Source organism: Diceros bicornis, chromosome 29 (assembly GCF_020826845.1).
Source record: "Diceros bicornis minor isolate mBicDic1 chromosome 29, mDicBic1.mat.cur, whole genome shotgun sequence".
Lineage (NCBI taxonomy): Eukaryota > Metazoa > Chordata > Mammalia > Perissodactyla > Rhinocerotidae > Diceros > Diceros bicornis.
The window spans coordinates 42349246-42365384 of record NC_080768.1 but is presented as its reverse complement, the minus strand read 5'-3'; the positions used below and the strand labels follow the sequence as shown (position 1 = coordinate 42365384).

Sequence of the window (16139 nt, the reverse complement as noted above, 5' to 3'; positions counted from 1 at the left end):
ATGAATCTCACTGTATTACAAGCACGTGACATAATCACACAGAAGGGGTGGAGATGAAAGGTCCTGACCTAAGTAACTTTGGAAGACAGTGTTTTGATGGGATACTGTAAAACTAAAGTACTGGACACAAACACTGTACACTAGATGATAAATGTGTTTTTCATAAGGGTATGGATTAACAATTCTGAAAATAGTTGACACATTTGTAAATATATTGTAGATAACTGGAGTTAAGTTTCTCACTGTTGGTAAAAGAAGTTACATATAAACAAAAGGAGAATGCTAGAATAAAATCTGTGGTGCTGGATTGGAGTCGGAAGTATCAGTATGAATCCATGTCTCTTTTAATATATCTATCCAGATAGATAGTTAGATTGATAGATAGATTGATAGATCAATAGATAGATGTGTATACCTGAGTTTATATTCATATATGCATTTCCAAGCTCTGCTGAGTGGGTCTAGAAGCAGTTACACTCTAGTATCAATGAGCACACCTAGCTCCCAGATCTGCGTTTATATCATTCTCCAATAAAAATAACCAGGTTTTCTTGGAGAAGTGGCTAATTCTAGGGCTGGAGATGGAAAATACAAGATGAACCTGGAACATCTTGTAGTGCCAGAATGTAGGAAAGTGCTTTAAAAAAAACACAGAAAATGATGAGATGTGTCAAAAGGAATCAATCTGAAAGACTTCCCAATGGCTCAAGCTGGAAAATTGTGAGCAACAAAATAAATAATGGTAGCATTGGATTACTACCCAGAGAACAAAATAAATATGCATGAGTCTATACTGATATAAAATAGATTAAATAAGAAAGGAAGAAAGAAAGAGAAAAAAAAAAAGAATGAGAGAAGGAGAGAAAGAAGGAAGGGAGAGGGAGGGGGGGAAATCTTCCTCACAGAATTCCAAATAATAAACGTGGCTGGATAGCATGAAATAGAAAATTGCCACTAGAACACCACAGTAATAATTACTGTGGGCAAGACTGACTGATGAATGCAAAAACTGTGGGTGAACCTTAAAGAAGAGACAGTACATTTGCAGAGCCTCAAAGGATCTCCCTCCAAATACTTAACTTTTTTCTCTTAATTTCTTTAAAAGACCTATGACTATTTAAAGCAAAAATCATAACACTGTATTGTGGGATTTATAACATGGGTAGATGTAAAATTTATGACAACAATAACATAATGGACAGACATAGGTAAATGGAACTGTTCTGTAGCAAGGCTTCTATATTTTACATTGATTAAACTGGTGCACTATTAAGTCTAGGTAGGCTGTGATATGTTAAAGATGCATATTGTAATCTGGACCAACCACTAAAAAGGCAAAGGTGTGTCACTTAAATGCTAATAAAGGAATTAAGCAGCAAAAAAAAAGGGTTTGTACAAGAATGTTCACAGGAGATGACCTGCAAGACGAGCGCACTGCGGGGCAACAACAGAGCGGAATGCCCTCAGCCATGCCAAGGAGCAAATGCTGACACACACATGCTGGGTGAGTCTCATCAACCTCGTGCTGAGGGAGGCAAGTTGGACAGAAAACAAAACACTTGGGATGATTTCAGCCAAGATGAACCTATGATGAAAAAACCAGAACATTGGTTGCCTCGGGGGAAAGATAAAATTGCCTGGGAAGGAACAGGAAGGCGTTTTCTGGGGGTGATGGAACTATTTTATTCTTAAAGGGGTGAAGGTTATATGGACATGTTTATTTGCCAAAACTGTACAGTTGAGAGTTGTGCCTTTCAGTGTGCGTACATCTTACCCCCCCCACACACACACACAAAGGACTAAAAGAATAATAAAGTGAGGTGGGACTGGGATGGAATGTGGATGAAACAAAATTGGCAGACAATTAGTAGTTGTTGAAGCTGGGTGAGGGGCCTACTATGCTATTTTGTTTATTTTGTATATTGTTTAAATTGTTCTGTAATAAAACACTTATATAAGAAGACAAACTCGATATACAGTGTTTGCTGGTAAGATATCAGTTACCTTTTGGGAGGAAGGAGGGAGAAACGGATTGTTGGCGCCTGAGTGAAGCTGGTGCTAGTTCTTGGTCACACAAGTGTGTTCACTTTGTAATAATTCTTTGAGGTTTACATGGATGACTTCTGCATATATTTCTGTACTCATGTTATACATCAATAAACATTTTAAATCCTGCATATTTGCGCAAAGATCCTAACTCAATATCTCAGAACAACAGCAGTGTTTTGTTTTAAAGTGGAACACGTTCACTCATGACATCATCAGATGGATTTTAATACTTTCAAGTATCTATTAATGCCCTCATCCTTGCGTGTCCCCCTGGGTCTTTCCATTTTTGCCTCAATTTGGCAAGTGTCATGGCTTTGAGTTTTTATGATGGGTATGGGCCCTTAGGGTGTGCGAGGTCAAAGGGAAGGATCTCTGCAGCGACCTTGACCACGGGAACCAGAGGGAGGACCATGGCAACCTGGAGGGATGGAGGGGATGGTAGGACAGGTGGCCTTAAAAAGGCAAATTCCAGAATCCCAGGCACTCAGTATTTCCATTTTAGATATAGAATTTACGCTTCAAATACTGGCCAGGAAATTTCCACGAGGGCTGCAAGCATCTTCAGCAATAGCCAGGCTGGTGAGCCCCACCCCTACCTGAGTGCCGGCCTCAAGGGATGCAGCCCAACCACACTGCGCATACTCTGGGGGGTGGGCAGGGCATGGAGAGTGGTCATGGTATAGAGAAGAGGAGGGGTAGAGAGTGGGGTGGAGAAGCAGAGGGATGGAGACCAGGGGCGAGGGGACAAGGTGGGAGTTGGGGCCCCTAGCTGTGTATGCTGGGAGCTTTTGTCTCTTAACCGCTACCGGCTGGGAGCTTGCAGGACGGCCAGACTACAAATCCCAGAAGGCTGTGGGCATGGGGCGGTGCCTAACCCTGGGGGGAGGAGCAGGGTGGTGTGCGCTTGGCCGAGGGCCAAACTGCCCTTGACTCAGGACTCTGGTCCTGCACCCGCTGCATGTGGACTGAATCCCGGAGGGATGCCACGGGATGAGCGGGACCAGGGAGTTAGGAGGATGTGGCGGCTGCATGGGCAGCCGAGGTTCTGCAGCGTGCAACTGGTTTTGTCCAAAATAGAAGTTGGACTCGTGCCTCTTCCACACCGCCTCCCTCCGTTGCTTGATTCCTCCTCCCACCTGCATGTCTGTGGGTCTTTCCACAGCCTCCTACCAAGTCCAGGGCCAGGTGCTTCTCTAAAATGCTTATGGGAACTGGTTTGACATCCCAGAAACTTTCCACTTTGCCTGCTGCCCTCTGCCTTCTCTAGCCAAAGTGCCATCCTTTCATCAGCTTTTGAGAGAGATTCCCCCTTGTGGCCCCTCTTGCAAGTACAACTTAAGAGCTTGGCTGGGTGGTAACATTGGCTGTTGCTTGTCTTTTTCGCAGGTGTGGAAGTTAAGGTATCTGTGAGGTTAATCACTGGTTTCCCCAGGATCCGCTAAGAGCAGAGGAGAACAACCCAATTCCCAGGTAAGTATCTATTAGGCTATTTTCACCAACACATTCCAGTGCAGTGGCCTCCAAAACAGCAACCTTAAGATGAGAAAAGCTTAAGCATTTTGCCCTTTAGATTGATCACCTAATCTCAGCTCAGGCCTGAGTGGCCAGTCTCTCAGGGACAGGGGTGGTGACTCTGATCCCTCAGGAAGAGACCGGTGGTCCAGCTTTGGGAGAGGGATGTTCATGGTAGACAGCACCTGGGCAGCATTTGAAACCCGTCAGCTTTAACATCTCTGCTTTGGATTCAGGCAAGGTTCCCAGATAAACACGCCTAGGGATAGTCAGATGTACCGTATTCTTTAAAAATTGATTACAGCAGTGAAAGGAACAGAGCATAAAATATCCTGCTTATTTGCAAAAGATAAAATGCAAGCAAGACCTGCCTGTTAATTTTTTTCTGCTCATTCTCTTGCCTGTACTGTACGTTTGAATGCAGAAAAATAACCTTGAATTGCCAAATTCTCTTTTCCTGAGATTGGTAAATTAACTTAAAAGTCTTATTGAAACCTGTGGAGGAATGGTTAGCAGCTTTCATGATTTATGTCGTCCCTAAAAATCTGGGCGTTGATCTACACGAAAAAAAGTCCCAGTTATATTACACATCCCAATAGGTTACATTTCCGATGCCTGAATGTGGGATATTATCAAAACAACTGAAAAACCTGGTCATGGAAACTGGACCGTGTCACTTTGTCAAGAATTTGCCTCTGTATGAATTAATGACACATGAATTCTTTAACATTTTTGTAAAGAAAGAATGAGAAAGTGTGTAGTGTCTCTGAATGTGGCAAGATAGAGAAGTCTCGTTAGACCACATCCTCGGGTGCTTCTCTCGTGTTCAATAGGCCCAGGTGATAGTCCGTGTAGTCAGGTGCAGTGCCGCTCCCCCAGGCCCCAGTGTTCCATCCTACTCTGGCCTGTGCCCTCTTCAGGGGGTTCTGATGACACTGGTCCACAAGTGTTGGAAGGAGACATTGTAACATGAGGATATTCATCATCTTAAAACAAACATTAATGGAGAGGAAAGTCTCAGGGTGTGTGTGCTCTGATGCACTGCTGTTGGGGTGTGGCCGCAGTGACAACTGTGCTCCCAGCAGTCCCCACAATGGCTGTCTCAGACGTTTGATCTCCTGGCACAACCACAGCAGCTGTTGACAGAGCTGGGCTTTCGTCGTGGTTCAATGTCTTCCATCAGATTTTGTCACTCTGACCCTCCTCTGCTTGCCCCATTCCCACTCTTATCTGCTGCATTGATTGCTTTGTAGTTGTTCCCTAGGAGCCACTGTGTGTAACTCTGTTTCACAGTGTCTTTAGGGATCCACCCTCACTACACGAGTCACTGTACAACAGCCCCTTATCCTGGTGTAGCCCGTGTTCATCGTCTCCAGTGGAGCTGTGAAGAGCCCTGCTTAGTCGGAGCTCCTCTCATTCTCATGCTGCTGGGGCTGCTTACGAAGCTGGGCATCTCGTCTTTGGTCATTAACATTATTCTTTTCATCGATTTTCTGAAGTCGGAGATGACTTTGTTAATAATGTGACACTGACTGTCACAGACACTTTTATGTATCTTCCCCAACAGCTCTGTGAAGTAGGCTTGTGATCCCCATTTTACAGGGGGGGACACTGAGGCTCAGAGAGGTTGAGTAGCTTCCTTCACTTCACACAATTTCTTGGTACATTTTGAGTGTCCACCTGGAACTCGGCCTCTCAGGTGTGTGCACTTAGCTGGTGTTCCACTTTGCGCCTCTCTGCCAGCCTCTCCAAAGGCACACGCCCCATCCTGAGTCCATTGTCTGCTTGATGGCAGTCACCCTGCACAAATCGGCCCCATGCGGGGAGTGGACTAGTCGGGCATGGTCCTCCAGCTTACCCTGGGCAGGTTCTAGGTTTATTGCGAGAGCTGGAGCAGTGGAAGATACTGACCATCACTCACCTGAAAGGTTTGTTATGGAGAAATACTCCACTGACTTTTTGCAGGTGTCATGTCTTCTTTGTCTTCATTGCTCCTCTGGGCTTTCTCCTACAGTCCGTGCTGTGCAGTAACATACAGTACAGAGACTGGTGAACATAATAGTATTGCCCTGCACCAAACGGTCACATTACTCATTTTTCTAATTATGAAAGAAATACATACTGTAAAAAAAAGTCAAATTACCCAGATGTATGTAGAGTAAAGTGAAACCTACCCCATCCATCCCTTTCCCTGCTAACTCACTCCCCTACTCAGAAGGAACTATTGTTAAGAGGTTGCAGCTTATTCTTCTGGACATTTCCTATGAATTTATAAATACACATAAAGTTTTTTTTTAACATAAATGACATAACTACATCATTTTGCAATTTGCTGTTTCCCAAATCGTATATCATAGACGTCTCTCCTTATCAGTGCTCGCCACTCTAACTTAGCGTTTTAGAAGTTTTAGAGGTACTCCAAAGAACAGGAATACCATGATCTGTTTATTTCTTCTTTGATAGAGATGGGATTTACGTCCAGTTTCACTAATGAAATGATGCAGTAAGATCCTTGTATGGAGTTTATTACACTGCTATTCAACTTCTCAATTTGCCTTGTTTCCACTTGGTCAGAGACTATGATATATTTTTAACAATTTTATGGGAATTATTATTGTTATTATTATTATTTTTGTGTGTGTGTGAGGAAGATCAGCCCTGAGGTAACATCCATGCCAATCCTCCTCTTTTTGCCTAGGCAGACAGGCTCTGAGTTAACATCTGTTGCCAATCCTGCTCCTTTTTTTCCCCCAAGCCCCAGTAAATAGTTGTACGTCATAATTGCACATCCTTCTAGTTGCTGTATGTGGGATGTGGCCTCACCATGGCCGGAAGAAGCGGGGTGTTAGTGCCAGATATGAACCCGGGCCCACAGTAGTGGAGCATTAACCACTAAGCCACGGAGAATTATTTTATAGGGAATTTAATTTTATCACTGAATATAGACATTTATGGGGAAACTGGACTTTAAGGACATCCATCTCAGTATTCTGGAGAAAAATCATGAAACTTCGAAGGTATGAGGCTTGCTCCATCACAATCTAACAAGTCATGTTAACAATTTAAAGTTGAATGTTTGAATAGCCTCTACTCTCTTTGTTCAGAAGAAGAATGACTTTTGCTTGTCTAGAAAACTTCTTACTCCAGGGGCTCTCAGTTGTGCTTCAGAGAGGGTAAGATTTTGGTGTTGTATCTGTTTCTCTTCAGCTGTAGGCTGCATCTTCTAAAGATCATAGACTTGAACATGGTCCAATAAATGTATATGATTTGGGTCAAAAATTCAAAGTAATGAACCCAAGATAGGAATCCAAACTTTGGTTCTTAATAAAGAATTTCCTTTGATATTCTCAAGTCTCTGTGATTACTAGTAAAAAACTCACCTATGGGTGAAGAGATGTGGTTCTCCTGGCAATGTCTGGCTTGAACATCCATAGTTAGGCTGCCACATCCGTAGATAGATTAGACTTGACCTCTTGACGAACCTCTTCCCTTGGTCTTTGACCTTGGAAAAATAAGAATTTAAAAAAGCTGCTGTGGGCCGGCCCTGTGGCCTAGCGGTTAAGGTGCACGCGCTCCGCTGCTGGCGGCCCGGGTTCGCATCCCGGCGCGCGCACCGACGCACCGCTTCTCCGGCCATGCTGAGGCTGCGTGCCACATACAGCAACTGGAAGGATGTGCAGCTAGGACATACAACTACCTACTGGGGCTTTAAGGAGAAAAAAATAAATAAATAAAATCTAAAAAAAAAATAAAATAAAATAAAAAAGCTGCTGTTATTAACACTCAATGCTAGAAATGCCCATTAAAGAGTGAGTTTGATTTGGTAAACCAAAGGGAGTATAAGCAGAACAAAGTCTGTAATATCTGTAAAATTTCAAAAGATTCTAATTTTTTTAAATATAACTCTATTTTTGCCACAGTGCAAACTGTGTATATATGAATGAAATATCCCTCTGTCCATTTCTTAAGTTGTTCCATTGACTTGATGGATTTATCCTCTAATCCGGATTCTAAGTGTGAAAGAACATCTTGGTCCTTCAAAGAAAAGAAGCCATTGAAATTTCATTTTCTTTTAGCTCGCCATCCTACAGGGTTTGAGGAATAAATTATCATTTAATGGTACAATGATTCCGAAATCTAATTGTTAATTAGAGGGGTGTAAGGGATGATTGAATGGTGGTTCATCCCCCATGGTCAAGGGTATTGTACACGTGGACGTGTAAACACGATTCAGGAAGCTGCTTCAGCCCTGTGACATCCCTGAGAACCACAGTGCTGGAGGATCTAGGCACACAGCCATCTGCCTCGATCTCCTGGGTTACATGTAGATCCATGGGGTCTTGAGAGTGGTGTCAGAGCAGCTAGCTTTTATCTATTTCTCCCTTTCCTTCTCTCCAGCTTATCTCAAACAGTCCTATCATATTTTAAAGGCCAATTGTAGTTATTTACATGAGCTGCTTGTTCATTATTGCAGAGTAATAATTCAGGCATACCATTAAATATCATTTAATCTACCTAATTAAATTTGTTGTACCTTTGATTGATTAGAACACTAAAGTTAGTTCAGAGTTTGATATTCACCAAATGTGTTAATCTTCTTACAACTGCCATGTGCCCCAGTCCTCTGAGAAGTGTATCTTTGGCCCATCACAAGATTTTAATGATTCAAATCATCATAAATTAAGATAATGTATTGTCTTTTGGATGATCGGGAGGCATATGGGTCCATTTTGGAAATATGCCCATCTGTCTTTGCTCCCCATGGGAAGTTTCTGGTCACTAGGTCTCCAGGTGGCTTGCACAAGCCCTAGGTCTATAAAGCTTGGTGCCTCTCCTTCTAATTGAGGTAGAAATAAAAGAGGTCAGAGACACTTATTAAAGTTTTGGTTGCATGAAGTCTTCTATGAGGGACCTATCCATGCATATTGTTCTGGATAGCTCTCTGTTCCTAAGACTACTAGTTACTTTAAGGCTTGTCAGGAACTGTGAATGGTCTGATATTTTACCTTACCTGCAAACGAATAAGTTAGCTACCATGGTCTTACAGATGCTGGCAAAAGACACGAGACCCATGGGTCAGAGACACAAGACTTAATGACACAGCAATGGCAGTGGCCAGAGTATCAACATTTGCACTGGTTCACTAAATCCCACTTCCTACAGGATGATACACAGTGGGCCAGGAAACATGCAGAGGGTTGCAAGAACTCAGAGCTTAAGGAACTCAAATCTTCAATAACAGGCAGGAAGTCTGCTGACCTTTGGCCTGGGGAGGGGTGTTATTTTTATTATACTGGGGAGTAAGCAAGCCTGCCCTTTGCTCAGAGGAGGCCACTATTTTCTATCTTCCAAGGTTGTCAGCTCTACACACATTCTTGAAAAGATAACCTGGTTTTACTGGCTTTTCAAAGACAAGCTTGAATGAGACTTCATCATCATTCTGTTCTTCTGTTACCTTTATTGAGATTGTGCAAATATGCTCTTTTCTCTGTAAAGTTCACTAACTTTATTCATACATAAGGGATGCTTTTGGTTTTATTTATTAAGTTAAAATTTTCTTATTAGAGCAAATGAGGAAACTATTATGGGTTGGATCTGAAGGTATGCTTTTCCAGGAAAAATGTGAAAGATCGGTTCTCACAGAACTTTGCCACAAGGAGTTGATATCAACTTAAATGATTTTAATTTGAATTCTGTTTTGTACAACTTTCTTCCATCTTACTTCATCCTCTCTGCTTCCTGTAACTCCCCTATGGGAATGGGGCAGTTTCAGGGATTCAACTGAACTCATTTACAATATTAAAATGGTTTTTTCTGTTGTGTGTGTGTGTGTTTTTTTTTTTTATTGAGGTAAAGTTAACATACAACATTAAATTAGTTTCAGCGGTATAACATAATGATTCAATGTTTGTATAAATGTTGAAAATGATCACCACAATAAGTCCAGTTAACATCTATCCCCATACATAGTTACAAATTTTTTTCTCTTGTGATGAGGACACGGCCTATTTCAAGGTGCAGAAGAATCAACGATGGTGTCATACTTTTCCATATACAGCTTGATGAATATGGACATAAGTATACACCCTTGAGACTGTCACCATCATCAAGGTCACAAACATATCCATCACCTCCCAAAGTTTTCTCTCACCTCCTTTATTACTATTATTGTGTGGTAAGAACTCTTAATATCTACACTATTAGCAAATGTGATGTATGCAACACAGTCTTGTTAGCTGTAAGCACTATGCCATATCCTAGATCTCCAGAACTTATTTATCTTGATTACTGAAACTCTGTATCCTTTGACCATCAGCTCCCCATTTCTCCATCCCCTCAACCCCTGGCAACCACCATTCTAACCTCTGCTTGTATGAGTGTGACTATTTAAGATTCCACATATAAGTGAGTATTTGCCTTTCTCTGTCTGCCTTATTTTCGCTTAGCATAATGTCTTCTAGGTCCATCAATGTTGTCAAAAGTGGTAGGATCTCCTTCTTTTTTCAAGGTTGACTAATATTCCATTCTTTATCCATTCATCCATCAGTGACACTTAGATTACTTCCATATCTTAGCTATTGTGAATTAGCTACAATGAAACATTAGAGTGCAGGTATTTCTTGAGACCTTGAGTTCAATCCTGTGGGGCATATACCAGAAGTGGGATTGCTGGATCATATGTTAGTTTTCATTTTTGGAGGAACCTCCATACTGTTTTCCATAATGGCTGTACTGGTTTACATTCCCACAAGGGTTCCTTTTCTCCACATCCTCACCAACATTTGCCATCTTTAGTTTTTTTGATAGTGGCCATCTTAACAGGTGTGAAGTGATAGCTCATTGTGGTTTTGATTTGCATTCCCTGATAATTAGTGATGCTGAACACTTTTCATACACCTGTTGGCCACTTGTATGTCTTCATTAGAAAAGTCCTACTCGGGTCCCTTGCCCGTTTTTTAAATTGATTTGTCTTCTTGTTATTGAGCCAACACAAAAAAAGAGAACAAAATTTCCAGGCATTATGGATGTTTCCCAGTTGATGCAGATGGTTTTATATTTACAGTGGTAGCCAAAAGATCATGTTTCATGCTTTTTATTCAGCTTGTTATAACACCAGCAGTAGCTGCGGCATGGCAGATAATTGGGATCTTCTGGGTTTGGAGGTTTACAACATAAATGAGTGGTAATGAATTTTTTTATTATTCCAAGGAAATTATTGAGATCATAGTCCATGGAATCCAAGATTGATAGGTGTAGGAGGAAATTAAGGTGAGGATCGGTGATCTAGCATTACTTCTGATCATGAGGCACAGGTATCTACTGTATGAGTGTTTGAATAAAAATATCAGAGATCAGGAATTTGTGGTGGGTGAATATGTTTTCTGAATTATTTACTTTTGAACGTAACCATTAGGATTATGTGAACATCTGGGATATGGGAGTAAGTCGCTAACAGGGGGTGGTTGATAATGTCACTATTGATTTTAACTTCTATGAACACCAAGTGGTCAATGGATTAAGCAAATGAGTAGTCAGAAAACACAGAAATGGTAGGATTTGGGAACTAGTAAAGGACTGGGGACCGATTGTCCTGAGAGGGAGTGCCAGGACTTATGAGGTTGAGAGTGACAAGGACAAGAAGAGAATAGAAACACACTCAAACAAGGAGGGGGTTTTAAACAGGATGGAGGGGGAGAAATGATCTGGAGTAGCCTTGAGTTTTGACCTTGAGCTTTCTGTTCTTGATGCAAATCTGCCTGATGACATCCCAGGACACAGGTCAGATCTATCCCCAGGGGATCGAGGGAGGGTGGAAGTACAAAACAGCCAGGATAATTGTCCTAAAAAGGCAGGCTTCCTTTATCATTTGACCCAATTTCATGATTTATTTTTGTAGGGTAAGAGGAAAAGAAAGATGATAGCCAAGTCTTCACAGAGGAAGCAGCATAACTGTGGGAACCAGTCCAAACCAAAGCCTGGTTTAAACATCTCCATCCCTTTGAGGATGTCTAGTGACATATTCAAGAGGCCAGTTACTAGAATTCCATCCCATCCTGGCAATGAAGGGTCTCTGGGAGGACACCTTGGATGAGCCCCACCAGGTCTGCTGGCCCAAGAGACCACAAAGACTCAAGGCCTGCAGAAGTGCAGGACAACTAGTAAATCCTTTCAATCTTGCCAAAGCGTTGGAAACACTTGCACCTAGTCATACAGGTGAATCCCTGCCAGGTGTGCTCGCAGGTGGTCTACACTCTAGGTTCCATGCCCACTCCTGCCGGTCTTCAGATTTGGCAGAGATGATTCCAGGAGCTGATCTGGGCATTCCACAGTTCCACTGCCAACAATTTCTGGCGACTGAGGAAGGTATCAGGAAGGAGGAAAGGGCAGTGAAGAGAACAGGAGAGAGACTGGTGATAGCACTGATGGCGGACAGACTTGCTAGCGAGGGAGAGAAAGTGAGGGGCCAAGAAGGCCGTCTTGACAGCAGACAAAATGGAGCAGGCACCTCAGTGAGGTCTCTTGGCAGCGTCCTAATGTTTCCTTGCTTTGAGCTCCTGAAACTTTGAAATATACCTATATGTTCTTTTATTAAACTCTGCTGCGTGACAGAAAATATACACAGTGATTTCTTTCTGAGGTGAGAGGTTGAGTTTCAAGTGAGGAGAGAAAGATCTTCCTTTTTCATGCTGTTCTCTCATTTTCCTTTACTATGTATGTTATTTATTTGTACTTTCAAGTCAGCAGCGAGTTATCAACGTCACGGGATGATTCAGTTTTGCCCCATACAGTCACAGTAAAACCTACTTAAAGTGGATTATTCTTTTTGTGTAATATTCCAATAGATTCCAAAATATTATTTCAAAAGCACTTCGATGTCTATGTTCTCAAATTAGATATTTACTTTTGGTCTCCATTTTTGTGTTCCTTCTTGCATGCTACTTCAGAGTTGCATCTAAGGAAATACCAGATGTCCCTCAGTTTTTTAGATCCATATGTGTTGGAAATTTGATTCATGAAGATGGACATGGCAGCTGGGGGATCATGCTATTATCAAAAGAGACCATTTCGACATCAGTAATCTGACAAGAACTCACTGCTTGTTGAGATTTAATTGACTAGTTGAGGGATCAAGCTTTCGCTATTGGCACTTCTCTTTCTCTTTGGAGGCGAAGTATTGCCTTCCCAGTCTTTCCATTACCAAACCACTTTCCTGGGTGGCTGTGCCATGTCAGGAAGGGCCTGGGATGCCGGGAACCAGGAGTCATCCTCAGTTTCTAGCTGTCCTAAGAAGGCTTCCCTGGCAGAGTCCAGCCTGTGTGTCTGGGTGACACTTGCAGCCATCAGACAGGAGGCGATAACTCACAAGTGCCAAGTGATTCATCTGGCCCTTGTCTTACATGGTGTTTCCAAGGGATGAGGTTCAAAATGCCACTTGGTAACCCTTTGAAAGCCCTTGTCGTGGGGTGGGTTCTCAGTGTGAGCTCAGAGCAGTATCTATTCACCACCAGATGGGAAGCATTTCAGTATTTTAATTGGTAAGGCTGTGTTCATACATGACCATGGATCATCAGTTCTGTGGCATTTCCTGCTGGACCACCCCACACCCTTGTCATGCCTCATCTTTCAAAGCTCCAAACAGGTTCACACCCCATCGGGTGGTTGTAATGTAACCACAGCACAAGACTGGGGAAAAAAAACACAACCACCCAGGAGTGACACACTTTAATGGCTCGGGCCCAATTGCCCCATTTGGACAAGTTGGCAACATCAACACTGAGTGGTGTAAACTGGAGGACTGTCCAAGACCGTGGACCTCAGAATGACACGGCCTCAAATCTCACCTTGGACAGCAAGGGACAGTGTGGGGTCACTCACTGGTCAGGATTATGGTCCCTTATCCTGGTAAAGTAGAGCTCACCCGGGATCCATCAGGCCAAGCCAGGGAGGAGCCTTCTAGGGAATTTCTGCCCTAAAGTGAATGGCATACGGAAGGCAGGTGTGCTGGAAATCCTGGTTCACAGAAAGCGGTCGTGTTTATGGAATGAGGCCCAGTGGTAGCCTTAAAGCTGCATCACAAATCTTTCCCATTGGATACAAAACAAGCAGGAAACAGAATTCAGAGTCCTGGACAAGGATCCCAGCAGGATTCAATTCTAGGTCAGTAGTGAACACGGAGGCACTAGAGGGGTCTCAGGAGGGAAAGTCCTGTCTGCCTTTAGTCCATTTGCAAATCACCTTTTCGGGCCTTGTCCTCTCCAAGTGCATGTTTTGATCTTTTTACATTGTTTTCCCAGCTTAGAGCTGATGCAATTCCAGAGATTGAACTAGAAAACTACAAGTTCCTAAAATTTGGTCAAAAGAAACCTCAACAAGAGAAGCAGAAAACATTCCCTCTTCCTCCAGAATGTAGAAAGGCACCCCCTGCCTATGGCACGACCTGGTCCTGGGTAGTGCTGTTTTCAAGACACCCACATTTCAGTGGTTGTTGCTTTGCCTTTGAAAGTACCATCAACCTTTAAATCCCAAGAGAACGGGCGGGGGGCCGTGTCTGCCCCTGGAGCAGCTGAATGATACTGAAATGACTTGTCCTGGGAGTTAGGGGGAATTGGGAGTGATGTCACTAGCCAAAAAAGGGGCTGCCCTTCTCCCTTCTCCCACATAAAATAAGCTGATGACCCAGAAGAGTTCTTGATTCAAGGAGAAATGTGAGATTCTGTGTCTCACTCACATGCCTACAGAAAGCGACAGAACCACACCACAACTCCCAAGCTATAAAGGGAACAGGACTTTAATATAATATTCAAATATGTCATTTATTATTTACAACAAATAACCACTGGCCCTCCCCAATGGGTGAGTAGGTGCTGAGGTAGAGATGTCAGGGAGCTGGGATGGGGTCGTCCCTTCTCTCTTGGGCTTCAGGGGAACCCCAGGAATCAGCTTACAATGCTCCCCTTCCCATCAAGTGGGAGGAGCTGGCCTGGTGCATCGCAAGCATCCCAACTGTGTCCCTGCTGCTGAGGATGGGGCTGTGATCAGCCACTGGTACGGGGTTCGGCGTTGGGGCCTGGGGGCTGAGTAGAAGAGTCGGGTTATCTTCTGCGGCCTCCCTCTGAATCATGGCCCCCCACCCTGTCCCCACTGCACTGGGTGCTTCAGACCCTGTGCTCAGTGCTGTCAGCCACCAGTACCCCATTCGTCCCTGCCACGTGAGCGATCATTTAGTATCACCTATTTCACAGAGGGGGAAACGGAGTCTCAGGAAGCTGAAGAGAGTCACCCCAGTCGCAGGACTGGTCAATAGTGGAGCTGGGATCCCAGTGCCAGCTATCCAACTCCCCAAGGCCACGCTTAGCCCGAAGCCTTACTGAACCCCCAGGAGTCAGTCACCCCGGCCCAGACACTCACTCACCCCAGACCTTGATGATGGCCGGTTCTTCTTGGCCTTGCGTATTTTGCAGGCCAACTAGGTCTAGGGTTCTGGCTGGCAGGACAGGTTGTAGCTACAGGACAGAGAGGCATCTGTGAGCCTACCAGGAACCACACCTCAGGTGTCGCCCCACTGCCTGCCCAGCAGCTGGAGTCTGGGTGTCCCAGATGTTGCCATGTAATAAGGCCGGGGGATGAGTGGGGGACCATGGAGACAGGCTCTCTGGACTGGCCAACAGGGAGAGTCCACCCCTGCCCTCACCCAACTCCTGCCCAGCCTCACCTATCATTCTCGTTGAGCAACTCCATGTCTTGGAACCAGGCCGCAAATCGCTCCCTCGGGTTCTAGGTTGTAATTCTTGGCAGCCTCCTGGAGCAGCAGGATCTTCCTCATGACTCGGTATTCCTGGGACCAGAGGGAAGGAGAGGATGCACACAGGGCCTGGGTGGGGGATGCTGCAGGGGCCTTGTTGGAGGTGAGGAGTGGGGCAGGGGACCAGTCCTGGAAACCATCCTTCCCTCCAGTTCCATCCAGGATCTACCAGTTCTCAGAATGGGAATAATCAGCCCCTCCTCCAGGAAGATATCCTTGATGCCATCCTCCCCTCAACCCACCCGCCAATTGGATGGGTCTCCCACTGCTCTGTTATCAAACTCTTCCACACAATGTAAGATACAGGAGGTGAAGCCAGGCACTGTTCTGCCCAGAAGGTCTCTGATTTCCACCTCCTTCTCCTCCCCTGCAGGGAGTGCCACAGCTGCTCCTCAGTCCTCTTCTCAAGGTTGATCTCATTCCCCTGGAAGGTAGACAGCCAGAGTCCATCAGACAAAGCCCCCTAGCCTGACTACCCCCTATGCCCACCCCTTCTCGTGTTGCACTATTGCCAGGTCCCCAGAGGGGGCCAGGCATGCAGAGAAAACAGGACTTGTACCTAGGCCGGGCTCTGGGCTCCAGATTAGGAGGACATGGGAGTGAGACTGAGGTACCTGGCAGCACAACTCTCTCTGATGACAGACTTGGAGGCTGAGGCCTCAGGCAGAGGGGACTGCTCAGCAACTTATGTGCTGCCTGAGTTGGGGGCGCCCGACTTCTCTGTCCCTCCATGGGCAGCATAGGAGTTAGAGGCTGAGTCCAGCTCAGATAAAAC

The 16139-nt window shown here is 44.4% G+C and overlaps 1 pseudogene; it reads left to right on the top strand.

Moving 5' to 3' along the window:
- Nucleotides 1–2376: 2376 nt before the first annotated feature.
- LOC131393851 (methyl-CpG-binding domain protein 3-like 1) lies at nt 2377–13232 on the top strand (annotated as a pseudogene).
- The last annotated feature ends 2907 nt before the right edge of the window (nt 13233–16139 follow it).